Below are 22,503 nucleotides of genomic sequence, written 5' to 3'. Positions count from 1 at the left end.
GCACACTGGCCCAGCCAAGTCAGTTGACTTGCCTAACCCCATGTCTGCCTGCGGCAGTATACAAACAGGCAGGGAACCAATTAATTCACAGCCCATCCAACAACACATCGACTGTGTGCAAAATATGTTTTAGCAGCTTAACAGCGGCAGACTAATCAATGAAATCAGATTTTGCCATCCATTGATCCTGGCACTCCGTGGCTCCAGATAATTACACTGAATGTATGATAATGATATCATCAGCGGCTCACGGTCAATTTATTATAGGAGGGTAAATGCCAGTAAAACCCACCCAAACCATGCACAGAAACATTTGCACTGCCAAATGCTGTGGAGAATGGTCCAAATGTGCTTTGCAAATGCCTCCCAGTCATTCTCCACTACCCACCACCCTCCTCTCTCTCTGAGCGCAGCACACTAACAGTAGTGTAGTAGGAAAACGCAGGCGAGCCTTCTGCTGCTGCTGACTGGCATTCTGCATGTTGATGAATGTGCCGGCTTGACAGCTCAATGTGCTTACCTAATTGGAGCAGCTCTACTGTCACACCGACTTTCTCCGTCTCTCTCGCCCCCACCTAACTCACTCCTGTATGTTTTTTTTTCCTCATCTGTTCCACTTAATCACACATCTTTTTAAAGGTTAATGGAGATATCTCGTAAGACACTGTAATCATTAGCCAATTGCTTTCATTTGGCTCCATATGACCAGGGCAGCCATTTTAAAAAGTTGCTGCTTGTGTCTAAATACACATGCCATGTTGAGGCGAGGAGTAAAGTCTAGCACCAGATGCAGGCACCCTTTTGTTGACAAAATACAACGGATATCACAAGTTTACACAACCCTGATTAAATACCAAGTGTGATGTGTAAAACTAAGACAAAGGTAAATCATTTCAAAACATATCCACCTTTAGTTGTGACATGTATTAAACTGAAAAATCATGCAAATCTGTTTATAGAAAAATTTAAAAATTTAATTAATATTTTCCAGAAGCAAGTTGTTAAATTTTAGTGTTCGGTCTAAGTTTACACATGCCATCAATTCTATTGAATTTGATTGACCAGAAGTACAGTTTGGCTGTCCTAGTATGATTTTCACAATGTTAGCTCGTATGCATCTTTCAGCCGAAGCCTTAATTTAAAGACGAGTATCAGAAGGATGCAAAATAAATTCCATGGGATTATTTGTATACCAAGGTGCAGTGAAAACAGTCATCAATAATTGGAGAAAACATGGGTTAACAGTGACACTAATGGATGTTTCTCCAAAACTGATGCAAAGACAAAATGAAAAGATGTCAGGGATGCCAAAAAACTGATAGGACTGGTGATAGAGCTCAAGAAAGGTCTGGTAACTACTAGTTGTGTTCGACATGTAAACCTAATCTTATGTTTGTTCCTCAAATCTGGACTAAAACGTATGGTTGCAAGACATAACCCATACAGTTTGTACATTTGGCAGAAAAACAACACTTAACATCAGCAAAGAAAACACGATACCCTCAGAAAAACACTTTATATTGCCAAAGGTATTGGGTCACACCACCAAATCAATTAATTCTGGTGTTTCATTCACTTCCATGGCTGCAGTTGTATGTAGTTTAGTGTGGAGAACCTTGACTGGCCTGCACAGAGTCCTGACCTCAACCTTCTTGAACGCCTCTGGGATGAATTAAGAGCAGAGGCTGCAATTCTGGTTGTCTCATCTAACTGAACACACTCCTAAACCTTGTAGAAGATGCATACAGAATAGTTAAAGTTGCCATTGCTGGCAACGGTGGGTGTATCAACAAATTAGACCTTTTATAGATTAAGAATAAGATGTCATCAAAGTGGATGTAAAAGTAGACCGACAAATACTTTTGGCAATATAGTGCATATTGGCAGCCTCAGACTCTGGGGTTGCTTCTTTTCAGATCAAAATGACTTTTTATCAAGGTGGATAATATTACAGGCAGTTCTAAATATCAGTCGGTTTTGACCCAAACCTTCAGATGTGTGCTAGAAAGCTAAAGATTTGTACCAAAAAAATACCCTTATTAGAAGAAGATTAAAGTTTTGTAAAGGCCCTGTTGTAAGAGGACTGTGGACAGGAGAGGTCCTAACAGTCTGCTCGATTTGGAGACCTTTAACAAGGTAGAATGGGTAAATAATGTCAAATCTAGATGTGGGATGCTGATACACTTGGCTGAATGGTTAAATTGAATCAAATGATGCTTAATGTAAAGTAGCAGTGTAAGGGTGTGTATTTATGCAACCAGACTATTGCAGCTTCATAGCTTCTGTATTTTTATCCTTAATTGTTTAGTTTTTCAGTTTGGTTTTACAGGATGTGTCACATTAGTACATGGTGGCAGACTATAAAACAGACTATAATGGTCTGTTTTTGTTATGCAATGTAAACCTTGCATATATATATATATATATATATATATATATATATATATATATATAGATATGGTCCGCACAGTTTTCAGTGCACTGACGTAACAGTACATTTTCTTCTCTGTGGAAAACCCATGTGAAGTCATCCATCAAATCCACACTTAACACACCTTGCCTCTGCTATTGTGAGTTTAAGCATAGTGTACTTGCAACTAGATCTCATTTTCTCCATGTCGGGGCTGTAGAGGTCTTGCACAGTGTTAACCTTGTGTTTAAAATAGTAGTTTTAGCACTAAACATGTGGCAGGCAACCAGAGACCCTAAGGGTTGGACTGACGTCATGACAGTAAAACTTCTCTGTGATGTCAGCCAGCGTCGAGGGGCTGCAGCGGTCAAAGTGAATTAGGGTTGGAGCGAAAGGATTTGGAAGATTGCTGTGCCAAAAAGGGTCATAGTGGGGAATGAGCAAACTGCAGTCAGGAGGGGGGGCATATTCATCTGTTTAGGCCCAGATGAGGCAGCTGAAGAAGGAAAGGCAAGTTTGCCTGTGTCATCATCCACATCTGCCCCTACCGCTCACAAATGATAAACCTCAACTCACAGAGCACAAAAGTAATCTCCCTCTCACATGAGCTCCCATACCATAAGATGGGAGTGGACGTTTCTAGGCCTCTTGATCGTGTTTTAGTGGCTCCTGTTGTAACTTGTGGAAGAGAACTGGATGGGCATTTCTGAAAGGAATGATGTTGCATGTCTTGTGTTGACTGAGGTATGAGCGGATTATAGCTGAGATGGTTGGAAGGAAGATGACACCTGGCGTGTGTTGGTGAGTTTTCCTGTCTGGCCACATTGTCCATCACTCTGGAAATCCCAGAGTTGCTGAAGCAATTGCAAAATCAATTTTGGCTATTCATGGATGGATCTAATCCTCAGATTTGCTGCCATTTAATCTGTGGTTATGGCAGGGCTCTTATGGTACTAATGCTGTCTAACAGATGTCTCTGCTCAGTCACTCAGGTTAGACTGCACCTGGTGACTCCATTCAGCCTTGACAGTAGGTGGTCCACAGCATGTTGCATATTGTCCTCAGATGGCCACTGTTTGATAAAACCACCTAAAAGAGTGAGGTTACATCTAAAAGATAAAATGTTGGCAGTGACCAGTTGGTGTATCTGGGTTTTTGAACATGTTTGGACTATTTGCTTCCTTTAAATATTAGACAGCAGTATTGTATAACCTGCTTGCTCCTCAGGGTATTGAGCCAAAATGCAGCGGTATTGTCTCATTTACACAAACAATCAGTTTATAACAGGATCAAATTCATTTTATTTTTATTTTTTTTACAAAAAGAAGAGCAACCCACATTCCTACTGGTGCTAAATTAAAGACATTTATGTTCTCTTTACTAATTATGTATTTGTTTGTTGGGTTGATTTAGATATATAGACTGCTAAATTTTGTAGTTTTCAATTGTTTATTGTGAAGAATATTTTGGAGAAAAAATGTTATTTATGTTTTAACTTACTTAAATAAACGTGGCATGTTGAAAACTGTCAACAACAAGTGGAAACAATGAGTTGCTTTCTTATTACCTCTGACCGGCTTTTTGCATGTTTCCTCTGATGTTTGGACGATTTATCTTTAGTGATGAGATCCAAGTCTTTAAATCTGGAGGGCCTCATTGCCATCACCCTAATCTTAAGCTCCTTCCACAGACTCTATCAAATTCAAGTCAGGATTTTTAATGGGCCAATTTAAAATGTTACTACCAGTCATTTTTGAGTTTTTGTATTCATATTGATCCAGCTGGTTAGTTAGTCAGGCTATCTACTCATGTGGATAGCCAGTTTGATTAAGCCCTTAACAGCTGGATGGATACAAAGAGTTCACCAAGCTTCCAAAGGCTCCATCAAGGTACAACAGTTAAATAGAAGGAGAGGAGCCCTCTAACTGCTGACTCAGACTCTTCAAACCTAAAGCCCTCTCCAAGCTTCAGACGAAACTGTAAAGAAAAGTAAGAAGTATCTGCCAGCAAAAAGGTGAGGACTGAAAAAAGGGCAAATTAATTTACTGTTGTAGATAACCACGGCCGTGGTTTTAAATCAGAATATGGGCTTAATTTGATTTTTGGAGCTTTTAAAGTCTCAGCAATCCCCTTTCTCTGGCCAAATTATCTGGTGGAACCTGCAGTAAAGTTGCTCCTTTTAAAATGTATTAAAATCTTTCTGTCATGGACCTAGCTGGATTTGAAAAAGTTCACAGTTTTTTGGAAATATAACCCACAGGCCAAAATCAAGCCGAGAGCAACCACGGTATAGACAGTTTTTAGTCTAGTCTCCCTTAACAAAAATGGTAAATTGGTCACTCTTACATCAAACATGTGTGCTAAAGCTAGCTATTTTTTATGAATGGGTCTGCTTCGGAAATAAAAGTCGATGGATATTTATTGTTGTATTTACTGTTAAATTATAATGTAGGCAAAACAGCATGGTTAGTAAAAGACAAATACTTTGTTTGGACTCCATATTAACATCATTTTCACTGTAGAAATATTGCCCTAAAAATGAAAAAAGTAAATTGCTCTTCTGCATCATCTGCCTGAGCAGGCGGGCCAAACATATGATGATAGTGATGTATGGTGGCGATAAAGAGAAGACTGGAGCTGTGCTGTTTGAAAATGCGTTTCTGAGACTTCAACTGAGAATCAAACAAAGCTGACTTGTAAATATTTGTTAAAATCAAGCTGTGAATCTTTTCCAGTCCAATTACTGCATTATGTGATTACAGGCTCACATTCAGGACTAAATTGCACAAACACTGACATCTTCATCTTTGCACGTTCGAAATTGCTTACAGTAACACGTACCAGTTGTGTGTGTGTGAGTGCATGAGCGTGCGCTCTTTGTTTCTGCGAGTTAAAGAGAGTAAATGCGGAGAATCTCTCCGTGTGCAGATGCTGAATGTGAAATGTGAAATGTCAATGTTATTGAACAAGTGCTCCGACGCAGAGCTGTGATGTTTCTATTTCCAAGCTCTTGTAAAGCGAGGCAGAGAAGAGAGAGCTCATGGGATAATGGGGGAGGTTCAGGGGTGGGGGAAGGCGAGTGTGTGTGTTACAGTGTGTGTTGCAGGTGTCTTCGTCTGTGTGTATCCAGAGGTTTATTGAGAATAGGTAGAAGAGTTCAGGCTCTCAATAGAAGCTCACGGTTTCCTTATTGAAAATGACACAATGAATGTGGCTGTGTTGTGATATATGTGTTTCTCTGTGCATCTTCGTGGTGTGCTGCAGCTGCAGTCTTTGTAGAATATGCCAGCCGTCTTCAGCCGGGCAAACACCTCTACTGTCAATCTGTTCTCACCTTGTTTGTTCCATTTGCACATTGTTCACATTTTTTTTCTGTCCTTCCAATGTGTCTGGTGTTTTGTTTTTTTCCCCTCCTCCAGTACTTCTCTCGCGGACTGTCGTTGTGTCAATACTCGTTTGGATGCAGTCTGACAGCGAGGTAGGACCTGAACGCAGTTAGCATTGGTGAACAATGGTTCTTGATGCAGAGGCAATGACTGAAGTGGGGCGTTTTGCTCTGTGTTAACCTGGGCTGCACAATATCAGGATATCAAGCGACTGCAATATTATTGTTGAATGTTACACTGATCATTTCAGTTGTGATAAACAATTTCCTGTTCTTCTCCCCTGTCATTTAGATGCCTTCAACGCTCTCTTTGAGCTTTAGCATGTTGTGCATTATCACATTTGTCAGGTGTGAGCATCTACTGCAGTGAGCCTCCATTCAACAGGGTGAATAAATTAATGGGATCTAAAAGGGACATCTACGGCACTTACAGTATAATAGCTAACAAATGTTTAATCTCAAACACTGATTTGAAATGCAAATGCTGCTCATGCTAATATTTTGATTCTTATTTCTCCATGTCGTGCAGCCTAATTCTATTTTTCCACCTATTAGATCTTTGTTCAGTCCTACTTGCGTTCGTGCCTCTATGAATGATATAATACCTTGTAAAAGTATTTATATTTCGTGAACATTTTGCCATTTTTGTCAAGGTCCAACTGCTATTTTCATTTTTCATAATTGTGAAGTAGAAGGGGAAGAAAGCCATAAGCATTCCTCTTTGACGTTTGCCATAAGCCATGTAGTGGACACAGCAAACATGTAGAAGAAGATCAGAGGAGGTTATAAGGGAACCTCTGGCCTGTGTGAAATGCTTTGTGTTGCACAGCGCATCACCCGAAACACACTATCCCTACTATGAACATGGTGGTGGCGGCATCGTGCTGTGGAGAGGCTCTTTCCAGCAGGGCCATGGAAGCTGGTCCGAGTTTGTGGGAAGATGGATAGAGCTAAATACAAAGCAAAACATTCAGCGAGAGCTAGAGTGTCCCAGTCAACATCTGATCTCAGTTGCAGTTGAGAATCTTAATATAATTTGGAAATGATGTTCCCAGATGCTCTCCATTCAGTTTGGTAAAAAGGTTTGAAAGCCATTCAACAGTTTTCTTCCACTTCACAATAAGGTTTTGTGGTGGTCAGAATCCTTATGAAATACATGCCCTCCCACACTGGCCTCTTTTTGTTATCAAGTTTTCCAACTTCCAATTTGATTATTTCCGTTTCTGACTAGTATTTTTAGGCAGGAAAGTGCATTATTTAAAACTAGCACGTGTCTATAGTGTCTGCAGCAGCAGTTGAGAATCCAGTCACAATGCAGACGAGGCTGAGTTTCAAAGATGGCTAGCAGGCTACTTAATGAGTTTGGTAATTGGCTCGCTGTGGCCTCCGCGCATCCCTGCCCTCCCACTGCTGATGTGTGCAGGAACAGAGAGGCGTTCAGCCTCCACCCCTCCCTCTCTTTCCATTTTCTTCCTTGCCTCACTCGTCCCATCCATTCGTTCCTCCATCCGTGTTTCATGAGCAAGAGCTAATGCCTCACCGAGCCTCCTCTGGAAGTGCCACGCTGTTTATGTTGTTAAGATGGCCACCATGCAGCTTTTCTATATAATATGTAAGATAAACATTCCTCTGTTTCTCACCCACCCACTGGGGTGCTTTCTCTTAACTGACTCCTAACCTTATTCTGCAAACACGCGACAGTTTTTATGTTTGATGCTTTGTGCATCATGCGGAGTGTGTGCATGTTTGCAAAAATTTACCTTCATCTATTCTGAGAAGTAAGTCTGTGTGGTCATGGTAGATTTTTCCCTCCGTTTCTTTCTGTCTAGACAATAAAAGACGAGGGCTACGTGTGTAGGCGTAAGCTTGCCATGTAATAAGTGTAATCCTGAAACTATTACTTTGACTTTAAGAATTTATTTTTTAGAGATATCAAAGTGTCCGGATGGCCTTAGCTGTAAATCCTATTAAATTTCATAATAACTTAACTTGCTAATTAATGAGAGGGTCATGAGTTGGTTCAGTTGTGGATAAAATACAGTTGCTTCTTCAGTCTGGGATGGTTAACTGGGATCAGTGCCAGTGCAGCCAACTAATATATGGAATATTATGGCTAAAGGGCGATCTTACCACCTCTCTGCTGATCCCATTAGTCCTGCTTTGTACTTTGTAAAGTTGTAAGTACAACCATCATGAATTACAACATGTAGTGGCCTCCTGCTGCCATACGGTTGCCAAGCTTTTTTCCCCATCTACTCCCACAGTGGAATAGCTGATTCTGAACGCTGTAGGGGTTGGAAGGCCAAAGCATAGTTAAGTGGCTCCTCTTGACCCCAGCACTGATCTCCAAACTGTCTGCTCTGGCTGCGCGTAGACTTGAGGTTTAACCAATGCCTCCTGCAAAAACAGTCTAATCTTCTGATACAGCCTCGGCACTGTGACTGTCTGCCGTCTCCACATCTTTTTTCTCAGCTTCTCTCTGTACCCAGTGCTGACACACTGAGCGTACGTCTGCCTTTCAGATTACTTTACTCTGCTCTGATTCATCAGGGTTCAGATGTAGTCTGGAAAACTCTGGAAATTGATTCCCCATCTCATCGTTTAAAAGCTGTGCCTTCCCTTCCACACTTGCTCTATCCTCCCTTCTCTCCCTTATGATATTTTTTATTAATTGTGATAATGATAACAGTAATAATGAAGTATTTACAACTTCTATGCAGTCTTTTCTAGGTAACTTTATGGCCCCAGGTACATAAAGAAGTGTGATTTTTATCACTAAGCTGCACACAGTACCTGCATTTAATAACCTTTTCCAGTTTAGTGATATTTATTAATGCTCTTATGGAACCAACAGTGGAGAAAATAGTAAAAATAGCAATTCTGATAATAATGTCAGTTCTTGGGGGTTTCAGACATAAGATGATGCTAATTTTTTACGATAACTATAAGCGACACGATAAAAGCTGATCCCTATTCCACATTTTCTTTCTTCACTCCTTCATTGCTTTCTTCCTTGTTTCCTCTATTCTCTTTCCTTCTGCTCTTCCTTCCATCCTTGTTTCTGACCTTCATTTGTTCCTTCTCTCCTTTGTTGCTTTTTTTCTTTTCTTTTGTTTTTCCTTCATTGGTTAATTTCTTTATTCATTCCTTCCACCCCTCATTCTTTTCATTACTTCTGTCCTTAATCCATTCTTTATTTGTTTATTACTTCCTTCCTTCCTTCTTCAAACCTTCTTTTCTTCATTTATTCCTTTTTCCAGACTTTCCTTCCCTCATTTCTTCCAGCCTTCATTACTTCCTATCTTCATTTTTTATGTCCTTCTTTGCTCCTTCCTTGCTTCTGTCCTTGCTTCATCCCCTTGTTTTGACTGTCCTTTTTTCCATTTGTTTTGCCCTTCATTCCTCTCATCCTCTCTTTCTTCCTTCCTTCCTTTCTCTCTGTCTCTGTTTTTCTTCAGGTACCATATCTGAACATTAACTACTGTAGAAATATCCACCATAAATTCATAGAAAGCTTTGAATTAAGCTTTTAACAATAGGCAACAAAGGACTGAGAGCTCTGGGAGATTGAGTCTTGAAACACCGACATTTTAAGTACAAACTGTAGAAAGCTTGATTCACACCAAATGCAACGAGAGAATGTGAGTTAAGTGAGGTGGAAAATGTTTCAAAATGTGAAAAAAAACTTCTGAATTGTGTTCTTCTGACCTGTTATGGAAGTCGTGAGGGTATCACCACCTAACTCTGAATGATTCGGGTGCTTTGTTGGCTTACTCAGTGAGAGGAGCCAAATGTATCCAGAGAGGAATTGATTTCTGAATAAAAATCAGTACCCAAGCAGAAAAGGATAGGTCACTGTACACAAAACTAAACCTACACATGTTGAGGATTGCTGTGTGCGGAGGAAATGTGGTGTTTTACTGAGTCTCGGTTCCCCCTCCCCCAATTGAACCAAGCTGCACCCCTGCTCATTGTCCACAGGGTGGCAGCGTGTGGAGGTGAGACAGTTATGTGCCCTGTGTGAAATGGAGCAGTCAGTGGTTATCTGAGCGCATTAGCCCTGAAACAGTAACCACACAATAATTACACACCCCAACTGCCACTCTGTCTCATGCTTTCTGGCCCTTATAGGCTTAGATAAACCCTAACCACGTTTAATCAATATGCTTCTTTACAAGCTGAAGATTTTCCTCTGCCAGATTCTGACACATGTACTGTTTGTTTATCCTGCTCGTGTCTTTGTTCACCAAAGGTCTTGCCCGAAATGCAAACTTCCTCTTTTGCACCGCAGCGCCCTGTCTATCTCTCTTCGTTTGGGCCTCCTGGAAGTACGTCCAGTCCCTTTCCTCAGAGCCTGTTCTCTCTGTGCAGCTACAGCCAGCTGAACTGCTCTTTTATTCTGATGAATGAAGCCCTGTTTGGCCTGGGGAATCAGACGCAGACAGTCCATATGAGAGAGTGTCTGTGGAAAATCAGGAGCTTTAGAGAAATGTTATCTGAAGTAATACATCTGTGCATTTGTTTTCTACTCCTTTTGCTTATTGGTTAGTTTAGCTTATGCTTTCACAGCTTTTTTTTTGTTTTTTTTTGTTATCTTTCTTGCCAACCGTGATCTTTTTAAAACTGTAGCGTTTTAGAAAAAGTTGTTTCCTATATAGGTGTCATGGTCTCCTAATCTTCATTAAGGCTTCTTAGTGCTGGGAGAAAATGCATTTGACCAGTTTATCTGGTGGCTTGCAGCTGCATCCATCTGGACTAAGGTTTACTTTGTTTAGATTACAAAATGGCAGCTGCATGCATTTTTTACTCTCCTGAGTAGCTTGGCTAAAAGAATAGACATATGTAGCCTACAAGTGTCTTGGTTTTCAGCGTTGCGAGGCTGCCAAATGTGACTGTGAATAGCTATGTAAACAAGATAGCTATGTGATGGTAGACCATGCACTGATTGCTTAAAGTGAAACACTATACCTCGGCTTCACTCGCATTTTTACAACAGTGTTAATGACAGCAAATACAGCCTTGCCCTGTAACAGCTCACTTAGAAACTTATTTTTTTTTAACAGTTTGAGTCTTTGACAAGAGGATATTGTAGCCTCTTACTATTTATTTTTATTTAAATTATACCAATGTCTTGCAAAACGTATTTATACCCTTTGAACTTTGTTACATTTTTTTGTGAGAACCACAGACTTCAGACCATACCTTTTAGGTTTTTATTTGTATAAACATTTTGGAAATCTTGAATTTTTTTCATTCTACTTATGTGCTACTTTGCGTTAATGTATCTCATAAGATCCCAAGGAAATTAAGGTTTATGTTTATTTTTCCATTGCACCAACAAGTTGGAATATCTAATAAGAGAATATGAAGCTAAGCACACTTTCTTGAGTGATTTCCTTAAGTAACTTTCTGAGGATCTGAATGTGATTGTTTGTAGCTTCCCTTCTCCCGACCCCCTCCAGGCAAACTGTCTTGTTTTAATTAGTCGTGTTAGGGCCTATTTTCCCTCAGATTTCCCTTAACTTGTAAAGTGCTTCCTTTAAGGTTCCTCTGAAGGCTAAAAAGGGCAATGAATGATTTGAAGTCAGCCTTGCCTGCCGCAGAGAAAAGGAAGGGACGCCGTACGAGGAACAGTAACTTCTAACATCACTCACACAGAACCTTTGTTCTTTATGGATATAGTATGTGTGGCAAAGACAGGCGCTGCTTTAAAGCCCCCATCTGGAAAACCACTGTTCCTATTCCTAATTCAAGAAGAAAGGCTGCTTTAGATAATGCCTGCATAAAGTCCAATCTAGCACAGTCATTTTCTCGCTTTTTATTATATTTCAGCACCAGTGAGGTTAGCTTGTGACTTCAGAGATTTAGTCATGTGTTAAACTTGAGCTTCTGACTTACACCCCCCTCCATACCAGCACTACACCAATAAAACCTAACCCTCTTTTTTTGCTTAACAAGTCTGTTTTCTTCTCCCCAACCCCTCTCCAAGTTAACTTGTCCACTCAGCCTGGTGGTTGTATTAAATGAACTTGCTAGATATGAGCACCTAAGAGGCAGAGGCCTCCTAGGCTTGCCAAGTCTCTCTCCTCTCAGCCTTGGCTCAGTCATCCGTGGCACTGTTTTTCCTGTTGTTTCAGCTACTGGCTGACTTATTTGTATTGCTGAGCCCTTTTACTCTTAGCTCCGGTGCTTGCTCAGTTTGCCTCCTCTAAGTGGCCTGTGTTTTTTTTCCCCTCTTCCTCCACTGTAGAGAAATCAGGCTAAAGCAAACAGTTTGTGTCAGCCACAGATTTTGTAAAGTATCCATTTTTAATGAGTGTAAGTGGCTACAGAAGCATATTCAGTGTAGATTGAGTAGTCAGGCCTGGGATGGTGCTTGTTGCCCCTTGATTCTGTTTGGTAAAACATGTACTAATTATTCATAGATGTATAGTGCTGTGAAAAAGCATTTGCTCCTCTCACATATTTCTGTCATTTTTCATTTTAATATCAGGCAAAGACAGCTGAGTAAATACAAAAAGTAGTTTTCAAATGATTCTTTGATTGATTAAGGGAAAACTACTACTATTTATTAAGGTACTACTATGTGAGAAGTAATTACTTAATAAAGCTAATAACTGTTTTTTCCATCCTTAGCAGCAGCATCTGACATTAAGAATTTGTGATAACTGACTAAAAAGCCAAAATCTTTATTTTTTTGCCATTCAGAGGTGAATTTGCTGGTGTGCTTCGGATCATTGTCCTGCTTTAAGACCGAAGTATGCTAGACATTCTTTTTCAGGATTTTCTACTAGAGAGCAGACTTCCTGGTTCCACAATTACAGCAATTCATCTACATGCCCCAGATCATCACACTACTTCTGCCATGTTTGACTGTGAGTCAGTCTGCAGAATATCTCCCCAAACGTCTTGGTAATCATCAAGATGTTTTCCCCTCTTTCTTATTGTTGAATCATGAGCACTGACCTTAGCTGAGGCACATTAGGCCTGCTTTCAGATGGTCTTCTGCATTGTTCTGTGACCTCTTGGATGAATCACTCTGGTGAAGGATCACTGCTGTTCCGTGTTTTCGTCATTTATAGATAAAGCCTCTCAATGTGGTTCACTGGCTGTAAAACCCTTACCAGACAGATATATCACAATGACTGTGTTTCTCATCTGTTCTTGCATTTCTAATGTGTTGCTTTGTGAGTTTTTTTTAACCTACTTCATTTTGTCAGACAGGTTCTGGTTTCTCGGTTCTACAGGTCTGGCAGTAAGGCTAGCCACGCTGAACTTAGCTGCCCAAAAATGTGGCACAGTTAGTCCTCGATTTAACAAGGGAGATAATTATATTTTCACAAATTATTGTGTTGGTTTCGATAGCTTATTTGCCTTATTAAATGCAATAATTTTGTATAAATTTGTTATCTTTTTTTCTGATATTAAATTGTATTTGATGATTTGAAACATTTAAGTGTGACAAAAAGGTAAAAACAGAAAGAAATCTGTAAATAGGCAAGTACTTTTTACAGCAATGTGGATGAATGATATTCAAAAGGATAGTGTACTTCGTTATACTTCAACCTATGGTATTACGTCCTCTCAAAAAGAACTCTCCTTTTAAAATGACGAGAAAAGTATTTTCCTCTTCCAATGAGTGCACAACCCTGGTAGATTTCATTTCCCGTGCATTCGGAACAGAGAGCAGTTTAGTAATATTTTCATTCTGTCAGGATCCGAAGCACAATAGATGCAGAAGAAGGTGCTCCGGGTAAAAAGGTATTGTGATGGCCCGTTTGAATGCTGAGCAGAATTGAATAGACACAGTCAGCTTCACAGATACATGCTTAGGCCTGTAGAATGTGGAGTGCTTTGCTTGTAACTGCACCGGTTGTCTTCTTTCATTACCGGTTAATGGTGCCCAACTTGACAGAGCCATGTGATAAACAGAGGAGCTGTGAAATCCTGGAGGTGGAGTTCTCGTCTGCCTGATAATGGGATCTCATCTGCTGGGGAAGGGAAGCCTGCCCCTCCAGCCAATCTGGCTTTGCCTTGCACAGCCTTCAGAGAGGATTCACAGTACTCAGCGCACTTTGCTGCTGCCTAGAGCCAGCGAGTGTCTCACAATGTCCTGTAAACGCTGGTGTTTGACTGTCTTCTTCTTTAAACATTTGGTGGTAAACTGTCAAATGGTGCAGTAGAAAACGAGATGGATGTGCATTTGCATCTCCTCATCAGTCTTGAAGCCTGTGAATATTTGTGTAGCTGAGAAAAAGGCTCCAAACTGTGTGTGTGGGGGTAAGTATCATAAACATTGACCTTGTGAAATGTATACATACTGTGATAAGGGAGGTGCAACGGCTGCTGTGGTGTTGGGTTACTATGTGGAGGGGGGAGTGTGACTTCTCTGGACAATTTGGCTCTAGAGCTGGAGGGAGGTTTTAACAGCACACAGCAGACCCCCTACCACCCCCAGCGCTACTAAAGCAAAGACGACCAACGTGGTTTGTAGCACAATGAAGCCCCCCCCCCCTCCCTCCCTAAACTCAATTTCTATTGATCCTCACTGCCCATCTCTCCTGCTCTCCCTGTTTGGATTTAGTGCAGAAAGAGCCCACAGTACAGACTATTTGCTTTATTTAATTGGATTCTGACAGAAATCCAATATCATGTTTAAGACGATGAAAATGTTTCAAGCTACTGGTTCGGTTTAGTGAAAGTTATCCTTTTAATTTATAAGGTAGAGGAGCCCATCTTTGTTTTCCCGCTCTCACTTCTCATTGGCTGCTTTTAGACAAAGATTGAACGAACTGGGGTTCTTTATCGTCTGGCGTCCTGGTCTTTTGGCCCCTTCGCCATTTCATACTTTTACGTCTAACGTGGGATGTTTGGTACGAGCTTTGACACCAGATGACTTAAAAGTAATTTTCAAAAATCTGCTTATAGTTATTGTAAGGAAATATATAGGAAAGTGACTACAGTAAATCATATCTACCATCACAAGGTTGCCTAGTGTTGTTATGGTTTGATCAGATGTCCTAATCTGTCATTTCCTGACATTTCACTGCAGTTGACTGACCCGCGGTTTCCACAAAATGATCTACAATTCAGTTGAGTTAAATGTTAGATTTTAACATTTTATGGTTATGTATCGCCATAATTTATTAAATTTGTTGTGGGGGTACGTAATCAAAAGGCAGGTTGAGCCAATCCTGGTGATTTCGCCCTTTCATTTTTCTGTACTTTTGTAGTTTGGGTCTTTTTATACCCAGCTTTAATGGCTACGAGGTGGAGCCGTCTGCCATTGGATGTTTAGTATTGATCGTTTTATATCGACGTTGACAACCAATATATGAAAGTACATTTATCTACACTTCTCACGGTACTCTAAGAAAAAGTGACTCCAATTAAAATAAATGTTACTAGGATTACAAAATAAACGTGTAATCCTAGTTTGCAGAGAATAGTACACAGATATATTAAATATTCTGTAAGATTTGAAACATTTAGTCAATTTATGCCCATAAATCTTGAAAGTGCTTTACTATAAAAGATGTCAGGTTTGGTATGAGTCAAGTCCTTTAATTGGAAATGTATTATATTTACTTGTAGATCATTGATACATGTCAAATGCTCACAATATAAAAACCTACCAGACATCACACCCAAGCTATTTTTGGTGGTGTCATATTGCACCCATTGATAATAGGGATGATTATTGTACAGCTCTGTTTATTGTCTTGTCATCAGTGGTGACCTTTGATTTGGTCGATATAAGTCACTGCTCAGGGTGGCATGGCCCAGGGGGTGGCACAAGCAGACCGCAGAAAAAATAAAAACGGTCCCAAATTAGTTTTCTATTACTTTTTTGCTTGTCTAGTTAATTTGAAGTGGGTGTCTCCTTCTGTTGTACAGTGTAAACATGGTCAGAACTGTAAGAGAAGATGTCTTTATGCCACGACAGGCTATTGACTAAAGTTTGAATCTTAATGGCACATTAGTCTACCTACCTAAGTTGCTATCTGTTTTTTTGTTCTATAGAAGATAAGACCTAATAGACCTAAGACCTAATAATACTTAATAGATCAAGGTCTAATAGATCACTAATTTTAGGGTTTGGTAGAAGGTTCTCAACCCAGGGCACTATTCATGCAAGAACTACCACTGGCTGTCATTAAACAAAACGAGCACAGAGACTGTGGAAAATAAGTGAGATCAAAATCTGACATGACGTGCAGGCAGTTAAAATCAGCCTCTCAAATATGGCTAATGAACTATAGTCACATCATCATCCCTGCTTGTTCTTGCCTTTTAATGGGTGGGGTGACTAATTAATTCTTTATACAGAAATGCAAATGAGGTGCACAAGCCTGATCCAGTCGCCTTCTTCTCAGTGTGTGTCCCAGGAGGTGCATATAGTAATGTTTTTCACATTTAAATCAGCGACCTGCTCTGATGTGCAGTCATTTATACATTAAAACGCGTCGTTTCCGCGCAGAGGGAAACATATTAAGGTTTTACTCCTTAAAGGCTCTCACGTCTCTCTTTGTCTCGCCTTTGTGTTTCAATCACATACCCATAAGCGTTATCATTGATCTACTGATGGTGGTGGTGGTGGTGGTGGTGGTGGACCAGGCCACTTTGGCTGCACACAGCGCTCCTTCCCCATCGATCAACACCCCCCCCCCAACAACCTACCACCTCCACCCTCTTTTATCCCCGACGATTATTTTAAATCCACTCCATGTTTTTGTTTCACTCGCCTTCTTCGCTTTTTCATCCCTCTTTTAAAAAAATAAACCCAAAGCAACAAAAACAAAAGTGCATTCGGCGTAATTCTCCTTCACTAGTGTCTGTATAAAGAAAGACTAGGTCAGCCATGTGGATGCGTCTGTTGAACAGCTGAAGAGGAGGTGGTGGTGAAGGAGGAGGGCTTACAGAGACGACGGGAGCGATAGGGAGTGTGTGTGTGTGTGTGTGTGTAGGAAAGAGGGAGAACAGACGAAGGGGAGCAGTGTGTGTGTGTGGTGTGTGTGTTTGTGTGTGTGGAAAAAGGAAGCAGCGCCTGTTAACGGAGAAGTCGCTGGTTTCCTGCCGCTCGGAACAAGCGCCGTGTTACTTTTCATGTGGACGCTGTTATCGACGGCGAGAACAGCGCGGCCGAAGGCGGCAGGAGCGGCTTCGAGGGCAGCCGAGCTGACGTTGCAGCGCCTGTTTCCTCGGTTATTTCGGACGCGAACAGTCTATCAGTGAAGTGAAACAGTCTTTTGTTGAAGCAAGTAGTACTACTCGCCTGTCTGAACCCCCCCCCCCCCCCCCCCCCCCCTTGTCCTCCGTGCGGGCAGCGCTTTTTTTTTTTTTTTAAACACGGGATTTAAAAAAATTAAAAAAGAGTCCAGTTTGCCTTGTTTCTCGCCGGTTGTTGGATTTTTTTTTTTTTTTTTTTTTTTAAACCAGTTGTCTTTTTTTATTTTTTTTTTTATTTCGCGGGTCAAGGATCGTGTTTATTTTTCAACTTGTTTGCAGCGGTCTGTGGGACTCCCAAGAATCAGCAGACTGGCGGGTGAGTAAAAAACAAAAAGAAAAGGCGATTGCAGGATAGTTTTGTTTGAGGAAGGTGGAGCGATGTGTGGGTGATAGCCAGGTTAACACTTGTAGTTTCAGTCAGAAGTTTTCTAATTTTGTTTATACTCTGAGGAGGAAGCATGATTGACCTGGAGTCAAATGTGTTGAGTGCTCTGGGGAGCTGAAAGTTGGCTGCATTGTTGTAAAACTTGGCTGGAGACTCTGAAGCACCCTGGCTAGTCAGTAATAGCGGTTTAATAGCTAATGGGTTGTACTGTGTGGAGAATGAGGTAAGAATGACATGAACGTTTTTGAGTGGCCCAGTCCAGAGTCCTGACTTGAATCTACCAGAATCTCTGCAGGGAACTTAAAGATTAGGGTGATGGCAGGAAGGCCTTCCAACCTCAAACAGCTCCTCACTAAAGGTGATACAAGTGGAGACATGCACCAATCTGGTCAGCAATTATAAGAAGAGGTGGATTGCTATAATGCCTATAAAGAGGTTTTCCCCTTTCATTGAGAATGATAGAAACAATGTGCCATTTTTTTTTTTTACTGGAAAGTTAATAAAACTGTTGAATTATCTTCTTCAATGATGATACTCCCTTTATGTTCTCCTATTACAATCTGCCTCATCAGAAACAATCTTATTGGTTTAATGAAAATGGCTATAAACCTTAATCTTCCATGGGTATTACTAATTTTGGCCATCACATGTAAGTTGTGACTCTAAATCACTCCCCTAATAAACCTTATTTCAAAACAATGTTTTCGATATAGCCATGAAACATCCAAATCTACCCTTTGCTAGTTTGTGCCTATATGCATAGCTGCATCCTCCCGTACTGCTTTAATTTTGTAGCTATAAAGAAACCATTAAATTAAAATAAGTGACCTGGTGCTGGTAGATTTATTATATAACCACATTTCCTTAAAGTAAACTATAAGTCACTCATCTTGCGTTCTCTTTGAAATTGAATATTTCTGTTGGATCTTGAAATTTAATTGTTTAGGCTAGCTAAGCATGTGCTCACATATCGAATCAATTGTTTTTTTGGTATAGAAGTGCTTAGAAGACTAACTATTTGGTTGATTAAAAAAAGAAAGAAAAACAAAGTCACATAAATGAAATAGGAATGCAAGTAGGTAAGGAGGAAGCAGCAAATTCATCAACCTCTTTATTTCTCCCCCACCCTTAATGGTGCCCCTGTTAATGTATGGCACTATCATTTTCAGTTTTCTGGTGTCATAGCACTGTAATAATGGAACATAGTTGAGTCTTTTTCTTTTAATGTGGTTAGGGAAGTGTGGGTGTGAGATCAGCTTCAAAAAGGTCCAAACTGTTGAAGGGCCAAATTAACTTGAACCCCCTCCTCTGCTGAACCCCAGAGGCTATGAACTCTGGCATAAGCACATGCGGCTTTCATTCCCTGTGTGTGTGTGTGTGTGGGGGGAGCTGTGTGTTTTGGAGCTTAGGATTTAGGCACACTCTACAGTTATTTGTCTAAAGTACGGCTTATGTGCTGTTTTTGAGTTACTGTAAAGAGAGGGAGGTGGGCTTGTTTACCTAAATAACTATAAACTGAATCCATGTAGCACAAAGACAGCTTCCCACCTGACAGAGATTCAAATAAAGACAAGAGGAAGTGATGATCTCTTTCAAATCAAACAGCTTCCTAAAATCTTGCTTTGCTATTAAATTGACTGGGATATTGCATTGCTAATTGTTAGGCGCTAATCTCCTCTATTTCCGCTTTGTTGTCTTTTTTTATGCTCCTTAGCTGGGATGTCACCTCTGCTTTGATGATTCAGATGTGAGTAATCCAGTTTGAGTATGATAACACCACATTGGGTGATGTTGCAGTAAAGATAATGAAAGAGGTGAAGATTTTCTGCCTTTCCTCTACATAGTTTACACACCTTTTCAAAGTCATGTGGATGTGACTACGTCACGTTGTGTTGATAAGGTATGCTTCCATTGTTTGCTTTTTACGATGAACCTGTGAATGCTCTATATCAGTTTGCACCTTTGCTAGTTCATAACTATGCGTTACCATTTCATCCATTACTGTATAGACTGGTTTGGAACCATGTACTTACACCATTGTTTTTACATTATTTTTCTTTATTTGAAGATGAATTGTTGTATATAGTCGGAAATATCGTACATAATGTAGTTCAGTCCTAGCGCTGACTAATACGAAATATGACTGATTGTGACCCAAAATGAATCTAAGTTATCTTCTGCTGTTATATTCCATGTATTTGAGTCTCAACCAAATTTCCCATATATTACACTATGAGTAAATTATAGAAAAGGACAAAGTCATTGGTTGTCAAAGAGGGTGGAATGGACTCTTAGGCAAACAGGTTCTCAGTTGACAGAGGAGAGAGGACGACGGTGGGAGCAGGTAATAGAAAACGCCCCTTTCTGCTGTTAACTTCACCCAGATGTTGCATCACTAATGGGGAGGAGCTAATGCCCCCTATTTCCAGTTTGTCTGTTTATATTAGCTGAGAACTGGCTTCTGAGTTGATGATTCTTCGTGGAGACCTGTCATGCCATCTTTGATATCCGAAGATTTAGAGTCATTTTTTATGTTCTACTCTTAATCTGCTGTAAGGAAAAGTCAAGACATTCCAATAAATATTATCTATCTGCAGGAGGTCGCTTATATTTGTTTTGGTTTGATCAGGGATCTTAATCAGACATCTATCATAAGATGAGGATGAGAACCAAAATAAACAGAAATAGTGTGTAATATAAAGTTTTCAGAAAACGACACACAACATAAATTATCCATTTGATTTGGGCATTTAAAGACTATGTATCTCTTTACTGAATTCAATGAAAAATAAACTTAATATTGGTTGTTTTTACAGATTTGAAAGAGAAGTGAGGGATGCAATGATGATGTCAAGGTATAAAATAGAGATTGTTACATTATATTATTGATAATGTCCACGTAAAAAGTAATGTTGCTTGCTTTTCTCAGTGACTGGTGACTCAGGCAGTAATAAGTCTCTTATCTTGGATTTGATTGCTGGTTTTAATGTTTGGGGAAGGCATTGGCCAGGTTGAGGTTCTCACTGGTTGATAACCTTGAGTAAAAATATCCTGGTTTCCCAGTATCATGTTTTTTTAAGACAAAAAAGTAAACTAAACATGTGCTAATTGCTTTTATTTACAACCGAAAAGCAATTATTTCAACTGCCTGTAATATAAAATAACATTTATTATCACAGTTATAATAGTGTTATATATTCCATTTATTTAGCCACATTGGTTTGGATACTTGTTTATTTGCTAGTAGCTTTCCAGATGCAGTTTTGTATTGTGTGACCTAAATAACTATGATGGCAAGCATCCCCACAGCACAATGCTGCCACGATCATGTATTATAAGTGTGATTTTTGCAACCGGGAATATTACAAAGTTTTCTTTTTGCATGATAGTGAAATAAAACCCAATGCGGGTTGTTTCAGTATCGCTTCAAAGAAATGCCTTATTGGCGTTATTGTCAGGAGTTTTTTTTTCTTCGAAAGACTTATCTCTCTCATCTTAAAAACAACACTTGAACAGTGCAACAGACATCATTGCAGCAACAGATTCATCTGGACAACGTGTAATCATAATCTCAGGCTGCTCTGCCACATGGGAAAACTTGCATTGCTTGTCCTTCTGAACTCATTTTAGAAATGACATCCTCTTCCTTCGCTCCCCCCAGAGGTTAGCATATCCATTTAGTTTCACTACTTGTGGACTGAATGAAAGAGGAAGTGGTCAGCCCTCTTAATGGAGTTGTATACAGAAGTCTGAGTTGTTTTTGCACTGTGGGATTTGTATGGCTTGAGAGTGCTGAGCATTTCACAGTGGATTCGCTGTCAGATGAGAACACGACGACTTAAATCTTAATTTACGCGCTTGTACCCCTGTCTGAATCATTTCAATCATCTGCATTTGCACAGCTTCGGTCCCTCATTTGTGAGAAATTAAATCCAGTGTGGAATTTGATCGGGGGTCTGAGTCCGTAGCCGACGTTGTTGATTCATGTAAACCGGGGGGGGGGGAAGCGTAGCAGCAGTGTGAGTCACCCCTGCTTCCCAAACAGGAGCCTCACGGCTGACGAGGTAAACATGCGGCTCGCGCGTATGAGTGTCACCTCCGAGGAATCAGAGAGGAGATAACAGGATCAAAGAGGCTGTTTCTGACCATGCAGAGGGAAAGATGCTCCATAGTGTGACGCTGTGCAACGGCTGTCTGGCTTTGCAGAGGCAGCTGAATGTTTGACAGGGCATTGGAAAAACATTATTTAATCTGCTCGCATGATGGCCCTCACTGGGATTGCACCATGCGTTGTCTCTGCCCCCTCTTTTCCTCCCCGTGTTAGGATGATGGCAGTGGCTGGGTGGTGGAGTAACACTTTGAGGTTCTTGTTGTTTTAACAGAATGATCTTGTGTGTGTGTGTGTGTGTGTGTGTGTGTGTGAGGAATATCAGAAAGCTCAGCTGCGTTTAATACAGTGTTGCCAGGGTTCTCACTTTCTCCTTAATGAGAAAGTCTGCTGTGGTCTTTATCGTTTCCATTTGGGTAATAGACTAAATGTCTCTGTTATTGTCTATTGTAATTGCAATGTCATGATGGAGTTGTTGGGTTCTCCAACCTAAATGAAAGCATATAGACACATTAAAAATCACATTTTAAAACATATAGCAAAATTGTGTCTTAACTGCTTAGATATCAGCTTCTTTTATTTGTGCTACTACTTTATTTAAACACACATTTTCAGACCTGATTTCTTAAAAAGCCAGTTGAAAAATGAGTTAGGAGTCAAAGTCTTCATACCATTGTCTCCATCACTTCCATCCCCCCATTCTGAAACTCACCCATGGTTTTGAGCTGCGACGATAAATCTCTTCAGGTTTTTTTTTTTTTTTGAGACTGTAGACGCATTTCATTTCTAAATGGAACAAGCTCTCTCCGCACTTGGTGACCTATTGTCCTTGCAGATACTCCATCGAGGCATTTAGAGCACTTTAGTCACAGATGGACATGGTAACAATGATAGCAACTGCTAAGGAGGCAGTACCCTCTGGTGGGTGACTACAGAAATGGAGCTTTTGGTGTTCATAGAAAATTCAGACTGTTTTGTAAAAGAAG

The 22,503-nt window shown here is 40.3% G+C and overlaps 1 protein-coding gene across 5 annotated transcripts in view; it reads left to right on the top strand.

The window, feature by feature from the left end:
- Positions 1 to 22,503, top strand: part of rerea (arginine-glutamic acid dipeptide (RE) repeats a) — a 191,247-nt gene that overhangs the window by 49,198 nt on the left and 119,546 nt on the right. Inside the window, exon 1 of one of the 5 annotated variants that reach the window (XM_047391789.1) lies at positions 17,219 to 17,340. The exons of the other annotated variants lie outside the window; for them this stretch is intronic. The gene's annotated coding sequence lies outside the window, so the exon portion shown is untranslated. Of the gene's footprint in view, positions 1 to 17,218; positions 17,341 to 22,503 lie in introns of those variants that run through there. 5 annotated transcript variants of the gene reach the window in all.

This window comes from Girardinichthys multiradiatus, chromosome 1, assembly GCF_021462225.1.
Source record: "Girardinichthys multiradiatus isolate DD_20200921_A chromosome 1, DD_fGirMul_XY1, whole genome shotgun sequence".
In the NCBI taxonomy this organism is placed as follows: Eukaryota; Metazoa; Chordata; class Actinopteri; order Cyprinodontiformes; family Goodeidae; genus Girardinichthys; species Girardinichthys multiradiatus.
Note: the sequence above shows the minus strand (reverse complement) of the source record. Positions and strands in the feature narration are given on the sequence as shown.